The sequence below is a fragment of the Cetorhinus maximus genome, chromosome 2 (genome assembly GCF_964194155.1).
Source record: "Cetorhinus maximus chromosome 2, sCetMax3.hap1.1, whole genome shotgun sequence".
NCBI classification, from domain to species: domain Eukaryota; kingdom Metazoa; phylum Chordata; class Chondrichthyes; order Lamniformes; family Cetorhinidae; genus Cetorhinus; species Cetorhinus maximus.
Genome location: NC_135880.1, coordinates 117,556,099 through 117,569,392, shown reverse-complemented (window position 1 = coordinate 117,569,392; position 13,294 = coordinate 117,556,099).

The window sequence follows — 13,294 nt, the reverse complement described above, 5'->3', positions numbered from 1 at the left end:
TGTACTTTTCCAAAGTATCCATTCAGATTGATGCATTAAAAGGATATAGATATGTTAGGTTATATATAGGTTGCATATTGGATCAGGGAAAACTGTTTAGTATATAATGACATAATACATCAATACGGTTTAAATACCTTTGTTATATTGTCAGATGGCTTAGGTCTTGCAGAGGACATTGCTAAAATCTGGACCTATACTAACGTGTGATTCTGGCCTATAGCCTTTCAAAGTTCACAATATACATCATGATATGGTAATTGGATCTATTGCATAACAAGTGTTTGTTTGTTACTTTCAAATCACCAATAACCAGTTACCACCATGTCAAATCCATAACAATCAATGGAAATTTTCATGCCAACCAAAATATTACAAAGTACCCCAGAAGACTTTAGTAGAATTTACTTTACACAGCAATTCCTGATTTAGGCTTAACACAGCAATAACTAGTTATCCTCCATAAAGTAAAAACACCAAATCAGCCAATTATTAGGGGACAGATCCAATTAACTTAAGTGCATCTGTGTATATTCCAATATTTCAGATCTCATACACCACCAGCTCTATAAGTCACAGCTGGAACAGATCTTATTACCAATGAGACCTAGGGCAATGCATTTAAAGGCTTTTTAAGAACATGGCAGAATTTTCATTATTAAAAAATCATTACTTAAATCCTTTTGTCACAACAGGATACTTCATGAAGCAATGCTAATGATTTTCCCACTATTACTATTCAGCCCAACATAAAACCATTAACAGAATCCTGTGCTACTGCTAAGCTCTGAAGGGACATTTAAGATGATTTTCCAACTGCAACATTTGTGAAGAAAATGCAAAGACTAATGTTATACAACTATTCAAGAAAGAGGAGGTGGATAAACCAGGAAACTACAGGCTAGCCAACTTCGCACTGCTGGCTAGAAAGCTATTGTAAACCACGATCAGGGATGAAATAAACTTTCATTTGGAAAGGCTTGAGTTAATCAAGGAGAGTCGGCATGGTTTTCTTAATTATGTCTGACTAACTTGATTGAAATCGTTGAGGTAACAGAGAAGATTGATCAAGATTGTACAGTAGATGTATATATGGAGCTACGGAAGGCATTCAGCAAAGAACAAGAGCAGAAGAAATAGGGTCAGGAGTAGGGCACACAGCCCATCAAACCTGCTCCACCATTCAATATGATCATGGCTGATCTTGGGCTTTAACTCTATTTTCCTGCCTACTCCCTATATCCGTTAATTCCCAGAGTGACCAAAAATCTGTCTATCCCAGCCTTAAATGTATTCAACGCCTCTGGGGTAGAGAATTCTAAACATTCACAACCCTTTCAGTGAAGTAATTTCTATCCCAGTGCTAAATGATTGGCCCCTTTTCTTGAAATTGGGTCCCATGTTTTAGATACCCCAACCAACAGAAACAATCTCTCAGCATCCACCCTACCAAACCCTTCAGAATTTTGTAGGTTTCAATGAGATCGCCTCTCATTCTTCTAAACTCCAGGGAACATAAGCCCAGTTTACTCAGCCTTTCATTATTCGACAATTCCCTCATCCCAGGGACCAATTTAATGAACCTTCACTGTACTGCGTCCAATGCAAATATATCCTTTCTTAAATGTGGAGACTGAAACTGCACACAGTATTCCAGATGTGGTCTCACCAAAACCCTGTACAGTTAAGATATCTTTATTATTGTACTCCAATCCCCTTGAAATTAAGTACCACACGGGAACTTTATTAAGAATATGGAAGCCCTTAGACTGAAGGGAAAGGTGGCAGTGATGATGATATGTCACAATACACTCAGGGAGTTCAAGTTGCTGTGGCAACGTGCACTTTTACCTGAATGTTGTAGTCTGGACCTATGGCTAGTGATGGTGGAGTCTCCAACATACCTTCCATCACATGACTGACCAGGAATCTCTTCTGCTCTTATCACCTGCTGTTGGTGTATGTTGGGAGGATTTGCAGGTTGATAATCAACCTGATTGGCCATGTTATGAACACACCATCCTTGGCCATCAAGTTCTGGGGTGGGACTCAAACTCAGAGGACAGGACACTACCCACTATGCCAATAGATATCAAGGTTGACAGAATGGATACAAAATTGGCTAATGACAGGAAGAAGAGGGTAATGCTGAATAGGTATTTTTCAGACTGGAAGGTAATTTGCAGTAGTGCTCCCCAACAGTCAATTTTGGATCCATTTATTCTTTTCAATTTTTATGAACTACCTAGACCTGGGTACAGGGAGTATAAAGTTTGCAAATGATACGAAACTTGGAAAACAATATAAACAGGGCAGAATATTACGCCTTGCAGGCAGGCGCACGCATGTGCAATCCAAATGGACATGAAATAGCGCAAGATGACGCCGGGCAAGTGTCCTGACGTCATCCCACAGGCGAGCACTCTTCAGGTCAGCGGGCACACGCGGCAACAATTAAAAGGCCACATAAAGCCTAAAGACAATGGTTTGTGATTTTTCATTGTCCATGCAATTTCACACTCGTCGCACAGCTTCATCTCTGTTCTGAGCTTCATTCTTAGCATTTCCAGGCTTCATTTCAGAACTCATTATTGTCACCAAGGTCCCCGGAGAATTTTGATACCTTCCTGGTAACAGACAGCCTTCTGTTACCCTGGTCATGGGTACTGTGGTCTCCGCTGGTGGCACTTCCTCCTCTGAGGAAGAGAGGGGCAGAAAGGAGAGGAGGCCAGGTATCCCTATGCAGCTTCCAGGGGAGCAGCCCGTGGGAGGAGAGGCACAGGTAAAAGGGGAGCAAGGGTCAGCAGGTAGTCCAAGGCATAAGGGGCCACAGAATATGTCACTATGCTGCTGCCAGGGTTTACAGGCAGCGATGCAGCTACCTCAGTATATCCAAGGTGAAATGCCGAAGTAGGCTCCACCTCTCCTGGGAGATTGTGACCTCCATTTGCCAGATGATTGGGCCTGAGATCAGCTCCAACTGTGTGGGTGGAAACCCCATGCCAGTGGCTCTGAAGGTCGGAGTGGCCCTCAACTTCTATGCCTCCGGCTCTTCCAGGGGTCAGTGGGGGATCTATGTGGAGTCTCCCAATCAGCTGTCCACAGTTTGTAACCACAAGATGCAGATTCTGCAAGGTACCTTGGCAGCTCCCATGATGCTTACCTCCTCAGACACTCACAGGTGCCAAGACTATTCAATGCTCCAGCCCGACTGGATGGATAACTGCTGGGTGACAAGGGCTAGCTGTTGAAAAGGATGCTTATGACACCTCTCCGCCACCCAAGAACAGAAGCACAGCAATGTTATATTAGAAGTCATGCCTCCACAAGGGCAGTGATAGAGAGGGCCTTAGGTCTTCTGAAGATGCGTTTCGGATGCCCGGACCGTGCAGGGGAAGCACTACAATACTTCCCAGAGCGGCTGTCACTGATTGTGGTTGTATGCTGTGCTCTCCACAATCTGGCACTGACAAGGAGGGACCCATTGCAGGAAAAGGATCTTGACGAAGCTCCACAGGCCACAGAGGATGAATCCAGTAGTGCGTCAGAAGAGGAGCACGGTGAGGAGAACACTGAGGACATGGAGGCAGACCTTGGTAACCTGCATGGAGGCAGGAGTGCCTTGATCCAACACTCCTTCAGCTAGACTGCCAAAGATATGCTTCCATCTCATGCCAGGGCTGCCGTCTCCATTCCAGATGTCTGAAATAACCCTTTCCTTTGAACCCAAAGTCCACTCAGTGCCTGTGCAATAAAGTTAGGAGCCATTCACGTCCAGCATTTGATACTGGCATGCCCTGCACCTACAAAACAAGTGAAGCATACTCAGCCATTAAGACAAAAGCAAAATTTCTATCATTTTGACATTCACATCAAATGAACAGAACTATATCTGGTGTTACTGGTGTTAACCAGTAAACATATTAACAAAACATGGCAGAACAGAGGATCACTCGTGAACAGTCCCTCTTGTGCTCATGGTGCTTTAAACTTATGCTTGTGAGTGCTACGTCTTGGTGCTCCCCCACCACTGGCAGCAGCATTGGAGGCAGCCTGCTGTCTGCTGTTTTGTTGGCCTTAATGACCTGGTGGTCGTCCTCTGGCTAGTGAAGCCTGTGCTGGCCCCGCCTGGGAGGGAGTAGCCAGTGCCACGGCTGGCATCTTCCCAGTCATCGCAGCCTCATGGTTGCCACGGTCACTGATGGATGACGGAGGAGCTGCTGCCCTCATCCAGGGCACTCTGAGAGGAGCCCGCAGAGATGACAAGCAGCTTGTGCACCAATGTGAGGTCGCTCTGGACCTCCCTGCTTGCCTCCCTGCTCCCCACTAATGGACAGGCACCTAGCTGGGATACTAGATGCCTCATCCATCTCCCACACTGGCACTGACCACCTGAGGCCATTGCCTGTGTGAGGGCTTGCGGCGCCAAGCGCAACCCCAGAAACCCCTGATTCTGTTCCTGGAATTGCCTCTCCATCAGTGTTGCCACTCGCTCAATGGAGGAGGTAGTATGCTCAGCCATGAGGGTCAATGCAGTGCTCATGCTCCGCATTGACTCCTCCACAACAGAAGCCGTGGCACACATACCCTCATGGATCTCCGCCATATCCTCCCGCACATCCCGCTGGACATCCGGCATCTGCTGCCTAATGGACAACTCCACAGGCTCACCATCTGCCTTCAACTTGGCATCGTCCTGGCCTCCAGCAATCCTCTGACTGCCGGCATTCTGGGCACTCTCTGCCTTTGCTTGCTCCTCAAGCAGTGTCAAGTGCCCTCACCACTGTGCTTCGACATTCTAGCCAATGATCTAACACCCACCAAGGTGCTGCCTGGTTCAGAGACCAGGTGCATCTAAAGTCCGGTGGTCCTCTGACATCAAAGGGTCCTGCATTCGAGTGTGTGCTAGCGAATCTAAGGACATGTCATTAGTTTAAGTCACTGTGCATGCCAGGCACCCTGGTGAGACAATGGAAATCTGCATCATGGTGCCATCATCTTCTAATGATCAATGGGGACTCCAGGTTTGAGGCTCCCATTAATGATGAGACTACGCAAGAATGTTTGCACAATCTGACACTCTCACCTCTGTGCATTGCATTCTTACCTACGTCAGAGACCCCTGCCTCTCCATGACCGGCTGACTGAGGTGGGTGCCAACTCTCCAGCTCTAATGCATCCATTTCGTACCTCGTCATGATTAAGACGTTTGGGGCCCTCCGCCTGCCCTTGATGATGTTATGGCTCCCCTACTCCTGACAGGGCAGAGGAACATTGATTAGTCTACTCTGTACCTGCAGCGCCATTGCAGCCTGCCCAACTCAACCTGAGGAACACTTTGCAGGGCACATCCGAGTCGTGGCCCTTGAGCTACAAGGCACTCAGTCCAAGCAGCCAGGGCTCACCCCCTTGGCCAGCTGTGGCATCATTGACAGTTGGCACTCAGACTAAAACCTCTGAGCTCCATGGGAGGACTGCCAGCTCCTAACACTTCACCACACTGATCCATGCCAACACGGTACTCACTCTTGCTGAGCGCAGCAGGTCGTTGAACCTTTCGCGGCACTACGCCCGTGTTGCCTCACAACGTCATGGCCGCTGACCTCAGCTGCCACCTCCTCCCAGGCTTTTTTGGTCTGGTGCGGTGGCCTCCTCCTGCCATCCCAGGGTATGTCCTGCCTGACACCGATCTCCTCCACGAGGACCACGAGGCATTCATCCGAGAAACAAGGGGCTGAGTGCCCACCCAACCTGCCCTCCTGCCTGACATTTCCTACTGCTGGTGAGGCCATTTTTCCAGTCTCTGGACTGACTCTAAAGATTCTCCCCTGGCAGCCTTTAGGGAGCTGCTTTTACTGGTTTTAAAGTGCCCACCGGGGTCACCATTGGACCCGGTGGCAGACTGGCCCCCGCCCCGGCCAGGGTATCCCGACCATTCAGAAGAACGTCTCATGCTGGGTAGACCTCAGTTGGACAGACAGCATGAAATCGCGGTCAGGGGCCGATCACGGTTGAGGGCCCGTTTCCCGTCCACTCCTAGGCCCACCGCCCGACAAGGGAAAAATTCAGGCCATAGTGGTGAGGATAGTTATAGAATTCAGGATAACAGGATGGTTAAATAGGCATAAGTATGGCAGACGGATCAATTCAGTTTAATAAACACATGGATCACTGGTGTTTATTAATAGAGGGATAGGATATAAAAGCAAAGAAATCATGCATGTGTGGGAGGACAAACATTTCCCTGCAGGGCATTGTCAGAGCCGCATTGTTTCTTCTCCGAGTCCACAAGTGAATCTTGAAAAAAAATTATATTTGAACTTAATCCCATTTCTGGTCCTCAATCCAGCTTCCAAGATCCGATCTGCCTATTTAAAAGGAGGATTCTGCAGGTGTCCTTACAGCTATTTTAATTTGCAGGTAGTGAGAACACCACCCCCAGTTAGGACAGGAAGCTGATAAATCTCTAGCTCCTCTGCTTGGGTCCAGTCAGGCAAAGGGAGTTAAAATTGCCTTCTTGGTTTTAGACAATTTTCAGGCAGCTGTCCCACCCATCATCATAACTGCAGCACAGGAGATGTGGAAACCCTAGAGAAGCAGCAAGCGGTTAGGTCTTCTCTCCGGCATTTTCACAAATTGTAGATTGAAGATACAGCAGAATCCCTGTGAAAACTCTAGCCCTAATTTCACAAAGATCTGTTATGTTCAGGAACTGGCTTACTACTCTGATGAATATTGAGCACTATACCGCTATTTTAAATGTTCTGTGAATATTTCTTATAATAAGCAACAGGTTGTTTACCTGATACATATAACATATCAATGTGGTGCATTTCTGCTTACAGGTAAGATCAGGTGGATATGATGGGCAATCCATACTATATTTGACTATAATGTGACAATAAATGAATAGATTATTAGCTCTGAGGTACAGTCCCATTCATGGAACACATAAGGCTCAGTTTCAGTTCATATAAGATTATTAGAGTTGGTTATGGAAGCTGCTTTAGCAGTGACTACAAGTAGAGAGATGGCCTGAATTATCAGCAGGTTAGGTATCTAGGGTGAGAGGTGGCAGGGGCACAACTACTAATTAATCCTTCAAATAGGCAGACGGTTTACCTGTTTGCTCCCAGAGTCTCTGCTCTATGATGTATTAAAATCAGCTCTTCCATCTCAGACAGGAGTTTCTGCAGCTTTGTTTGCAGCACTAGAGGTCTGTCAGGATGACGAATGAGAACATAGCTATCAAAGTATGAAAAGTAATCGGCAATCCCAGGCTCTGTTTCTTGCACAACGAAACATCAGTTCTGACAGCTTTGCATAAATCTGCAAATCCTCTATGCCCCTTGACACATCTTTCAAGGAGGACTATTACCCTGACAAAGATTTCCTGTTCAGCAGGGTTCATATTAATGTGCTCACCACCACTCCTAGTTTAGAATGTGATAGCAATCCACAATAACTATAACCCTTAGGCACCTCCATACCAAAACTGTTTCCAATTATAATCCTTATGGATCACTGAGAGCTGTGGAAAATATTATAATGAAGGAATTCATTTTTCATTGACAGTTTGCAGCCACAGGCAAAGGCATTTACATTCTCTCTCAATCTTGTTAATAATTTGCTCAGCTCTTTATATTTCTCTCTACAAACACCCCACCCCCACACCTCCAATAGCCCTACTTAAATTTACTTTAAAATTGAATTTGTCCCATTAAATTTTGCATACCTGTTTCTGACCTGGAATAATAGAATGGAGGTAGTTTTGACCTCAATATAGTTAAACGGGTAATGTTAACTCAGCCACCTGTTAAACATCTCTCCATTTGAATTTAATGAGAACATAAATCAAGAGAGGTGTTTGATGATCAATCAGGCTGATAGTGCCCACTTTACGCTATCACCGAGAGTCAAAATGATCTCCAATGTGCATTAATGTCTAAATCAAAATTTTTTGATTATTATTCTTTCACAGAATGTTGGCATCGCTGGTTAGGGCAGCATTTGTTGCCCATCCCTAACTGCCCTTTAGTAGGTGGTAGTGAGCCACCTTCTAGAACCACTGCAGTCCGCAATACCCACAGTGCAGTTACGGAGGGAATTCTAGCATTTTGACCCAGCAAAAGTGAGGTATATTTCCAAGTCAGGATGGTGTTTGGCTTGGGGGAGAACTTGCAGGTGGTGTTGTTCCCATGCACCTGCTGCCCTTGTCCATCTAGGTAGTAGAGGTCGCGGACCGCAAAGGTAAAAAAACCATAATGGGAGTTATGTACAGGCCTCCGAACAGTAGTCAGGATGTAAGGCACAAGATACACCAGGAGATAGAAAAGGCGTGTAAGAAAGGCAAGGTTACAGTGATCATGGGGGATTTCAATATGCAGGTAGACTGGGTAAATCAGGTTGGTAGTGGATCCCAAGAAAAGAAATTTGTGGAATGTCTACGAGGTGGCTTTTTGGAGCAGCTTGTGGTGGAGCCCACTAGGGAACAGGCAATTCTAGATTTAGTGATGTGTAATGAGGCAGATTTGATAAGGGAGCTTAAGGTGAAGGAACCCTTAGGAGGAAGTGACCATAGTATGATAGAATTTACCCTGCAATTTGAGAGGAAAAAGCTGGAATCAGATGTAACGGTATTACAGTTGACTAAAGGCAACTACAGGGGCATGAGGGAGGAGCTGGCCATAATTGACTGGGAGATGAGCCAAGCAGGAAAGACAGTGGAACAGCAATGGCAGGAGTTTCTGGGAGTAATTTGGGAGACACAGCAAAAATTCATCCCTAGGAAGAAGAAGCATACTAAAGGGAGGACGAGGCAACCATGGCTGACAAGGGAAGTCAGGGACAGCATCAAAGCTAAAGAGAAAGCATACAATGTGGCGAAGAGCAGTGGGAAACCAGGGGATTGAGAAGCCTACAAAGACCAACAGAGGACAACTAAAAAAGAAATAAGGAGGGAGAAGATTAAATATGAGGGTAAACTAGCCAGTAATATAAAAAAAGATTGCAAGAGTTTTTTTAGATATATAAAGGGTAAGAGAAAGGCAAAAGTGGACATTGGGCCACTGGAAAATGACGCTGGAGAAGTAGTAGTGGGGAACAAAGAAATGTCGGAGGAACTGAATAGGTACTTTGTGTCAGTCTTCACAGTGGAAGACACGAGTGACATCCCCAAAGTTCAAGAGAGTCAGGGGGCAGAGGTGAGTATGGTGGCTATTACCAAGGAGAAGGTGCTAGGAAAACTGAAAGGTCTGAAGGTGGATAAATCACCTGGACCAGATGGGTTACACCCAAGAGTTCTGAAGGAGATAGCTGAAGAGATAGTGGAGGAGTTAGTGGTGATCTTTCAGGAATCATTCGAGTCAGGGAGGGTCCCAGAGGACTGGAAAATTGTTAATGTAACCCCCCTGTTTAAGAAGGGAGTGAGGCAAAAGACAGGAAATTACAGGCGGATTAGCCTGACCTCGGTTGTTGGTAAGATTTTAGAGTCCATTATTAAGGATGAGATTTCAGAATACTTGGAAGTGCATGGTAAAATAGGGCAAAGTCAGCATGGTTTCATCAAGGGGAGGTCATGCCTGACAAATCTGTTAGAATTCTTTGAGGAGGTAACGGGTAGGTTAGACAAAGGAGAGCCAATGGATGTTATCTACTTGGACTTCCAGAAGGCCTTTGACAAGGTACCACACAGGAGGCTGTTCAGTAAGATAAGAGCCCATGGTGTTAGAGGCAAGGTACTAGCATGGATAGAAGATTGGCTGTCTGGCAGGAGGCAGAGAGTGGGGATAAGGGGGTCCTTCTCAGGATGGCGGCCGGTGACTAGTGGAGTTCCGCAGGGTTCAGTGTTGGGACCACAACTTTTCACTTTATACATTAATAATCTAGATGAAGGAACTGAGGGCATCCTGGCTAAGTTTGCAGATGATACCATAAGACCATAAGACATAGGAGCAGAAATTAGGCCATTTGGCCCATCGAGTCTGCTCCGCCATTCAATCATGGCTGATAAGTTTCTCAACCCCATTCTCCCGCCTTCTCCCCGTAACTTTTGATCCCCTTACCAATCAAGAACCTATCTATCTCAGTCTTAAATACACTGAACGAGCTGGCCTCCACAGCCTTCTGTGGCAATGAATTCCATTGGAAGGATAGTTGGAGGGTCAGGTAGTATTGAGGAGGCGGGTAGGTTGCAGAAGGATTTGGACAGGTTAGGAGAATGGGCAAAGAAGTGGCAGATGGAATACAATGTGGGGAAGTGTGAGGTCATGCACTTTGGTAGGAAGAATAGAGGCATAGACTATTTTCTAAATGGGGAGACAATTCAGAAATCTGGAGTGCAAAGGGACTTGGGAGTCCTAGTCCAGGATTCTCTTAAGGTTAACTTTCAGGTTGAGTCGTTAATTAGGAAGGCAAATGCAATGTTGGCATTTATTTCAAAAGGACTAGAATATAAAAGCAGGGATGTGCTGCTGAGGCTTTATAAGGCTCTGGTCTGACCACATTTAGAACATTGTGAGCAATTTTGGGCCCCGTATCTCAGGAAGGATGTGCTGGCCTTGGAGAGGGTCCAGAGGAGGTTCATGAGAACAATCCCAGGAATGAAAGGCTTAACATATGAGGAACGTTTGAGGACTCTGGGTCTATACTCGATGGAGTTTAGAAGGATGAGGGGGAATTTGATTGAAACTTACAGAATACTGAAAGGCCTGGATAGAGTGGACGTGGGGAAGATGTTTCCATTAGTAAGAGAGACTAGGACCCGAGGGCACAGTCTCAGAGTAAAGGGAAGACCTTTTAGAACGGAGATGAGGAGAAACTTCTTTAGCCAGAGAGTGGTGAATCTATGGAATTCATTGCCACAGAAGGCTGTGGAGACCAGGTCATTGAGTGTATTTAAGACCGAGATAGATAGGTTCTTGATTGGTAAGGGGATCAAAGGTTACGGGGAGAAGGTGGGAGAATGGGGTTGAGAAACTTATCAGCCATGATTGAATGGCGGAGCAGACTTGATGGGCCGAATGGCCTAATTTCTGCTCCTATGTCTTATGGTCTTATGGGTTTGGAAGGTGCTGTCGAAGAAGCCTTGGTGAGCTGCTGCAGTGCATCTTGTAGATGATACACACTGCTGCCACTATGGTCAGTGGTGGAGAGAGTGAGTGAATGTTGAAGTGGTGCCAATCAAGCAGGTTGGTTTGTCCTGGATGATGTCAAGCTTCTTGAGTGTTGTTGGAGCTACACTCATCCAGGCAATTGGAGAGTATTCCATCACACTACTCCTAACTAGTGCCTTGTAGATGGTGGACAGGCTTTGGGAAGTCAGGAGGTGAGTTACTTGCTGCAGAATTCCCAGCCTGTAACCTGCTCTTATAGCCACAGTATTTATATGGCTGGTCCAGTTCAGTTTCTGGTCGCTGGCAACCCGCAGGATGTTGATAGTGGGGTATTCAGTTATAGCAATGCCATTGAATGTCAAGGGGCAATGGCTAAGTTCTCTCTTGTTGGAGATGGTCATTGCCTGGCACTTGTGCTTGGTGCCAATGTTACTTGCCAGTTATCAGCCCAGGCCTGAATGTTGTCTTGGTGCATATGGACACAGATTGCTCCAGTATCTGAGAAGTTGGGACTTGTATAGAACATTGTGCAATCATCAGTGAACATCCCCACTCCTGACCTTATGATGAAAGGAAGGTCATTGATGAAGCAGCTGAAAATGGTTGGGCCTAGGACACTACCCTGAGGAATTCCTGCAGTAATGTACTGGAACTGAGATGATTGACCTCCAACAACCACAACCATTTTGTTTTGTGCTCGGTATGACTCCAACCAGTAGAATGTTTTTCCCCTAACTCTCATTGGCTTCAGCTTTGCTGGGGCTCCTTGATGCCACACTCAGTCAAATGCTGCCTTGATGTCAAGGACAGTCATGGTCATCGTGCCTCTTGAGTTCAACATTTTTTTCCACACTTGGACCAAAGCTGTAATGAGATCAGGAGCTGAGTGACCCTGCCAGAACCCAAACTGAGAATCAGTGAACATGTTATTGCTGTTTACGTGCTGCTTGCTTGATAGCACTGTCGACGACATCATCCATCACTTTGCTGATGATCAAGAGCAGACTGATGGGGCGATAATTGGCCGGGTTGGATTTGTCCTGCTTTTTGTGGACAGGACATACCTGGGAAATTTTCCGCATTACTGGAGAGATGCCAGTGTTGTAGCTGTACTGGGACAGCTTGGCTAGGGTGTGGAAAGTTCTGGAGCACAAGTCTTCAGTACTTCTGCTGGAATGTTGTCAGGGCCCATAGCCTTTGCAGTATCCAGTGCTTTTCAGCCATTTCTTCATATCACATGGACCGAATTGGCTGAAGACTGGTATCTGCGATGCTGGGGATCTCAGAAACTTCCCCAAATTACTGGCTGCGGATGGTTGCAAACTTTTCTTTAAATTCATTTTTCTTGTTTTGGGATGTGGCTGTCACTGGATAGGCCAGCATTTATTACCCACTCATAATTGCCCTTGTTCAGAGGGCATTTAAGAGTCAACCATTTTGCTGTGTATCTGGAGTCACATGTAGGCCAGACCCAGTAAGGACAGCAGATTTCCTTCCCTAAAGGGCATTAGTGAACCAGATGGGTTTTTACAATAATCGGCAATGGTTTCATGGTCAGCATCAGACTTTTAATTCCAGATTTTCATTTCATTCAAATTTCACCATCTTCCGTGGTGGGATTCAAACCCAGGTCCCAAGAGAATTACCCTGGGTCTTTAGAACACTAGTCCAGTGACAATACCACTATGCCACCGCCTCTCATAATATTTCAACATTCCCTTTGCACTGATGTGCTGAGCTTCCCCCATCATTGAGGATTGGGATATTTGTGGAGCCTCCTCCTTCAGTGAGTTGTTTAATTGTCCACTACCGTTTGCGACTAACCAGATGGGTTTTAACATTGAATTAAAGGAGTCTTTCTAGTATGTTTATTTGATGACTATTTTGAATGTAACATAACGTACTAAAAATATCTTTGCAAAACCTTTGACCAAAAATTCCTCCTGCTGATATTAACAGGTGAACATTTAACAGATTTTAATGTCATATGTATGTTCACCATTTTATGTATACGAATGTATGTTCATTTGTATGTTCACCATTTTACCAGAGGCATCAAAATTAACAGGTTAATCTCTCTGACAAAATTTTGAATGGAGCTATCAGTCCCAATTTTAATTTGTGGAATGGAGGAGCGGGCAGGGTGAGTGAGAAGCTCACACAACGGCACCAGTATGTGA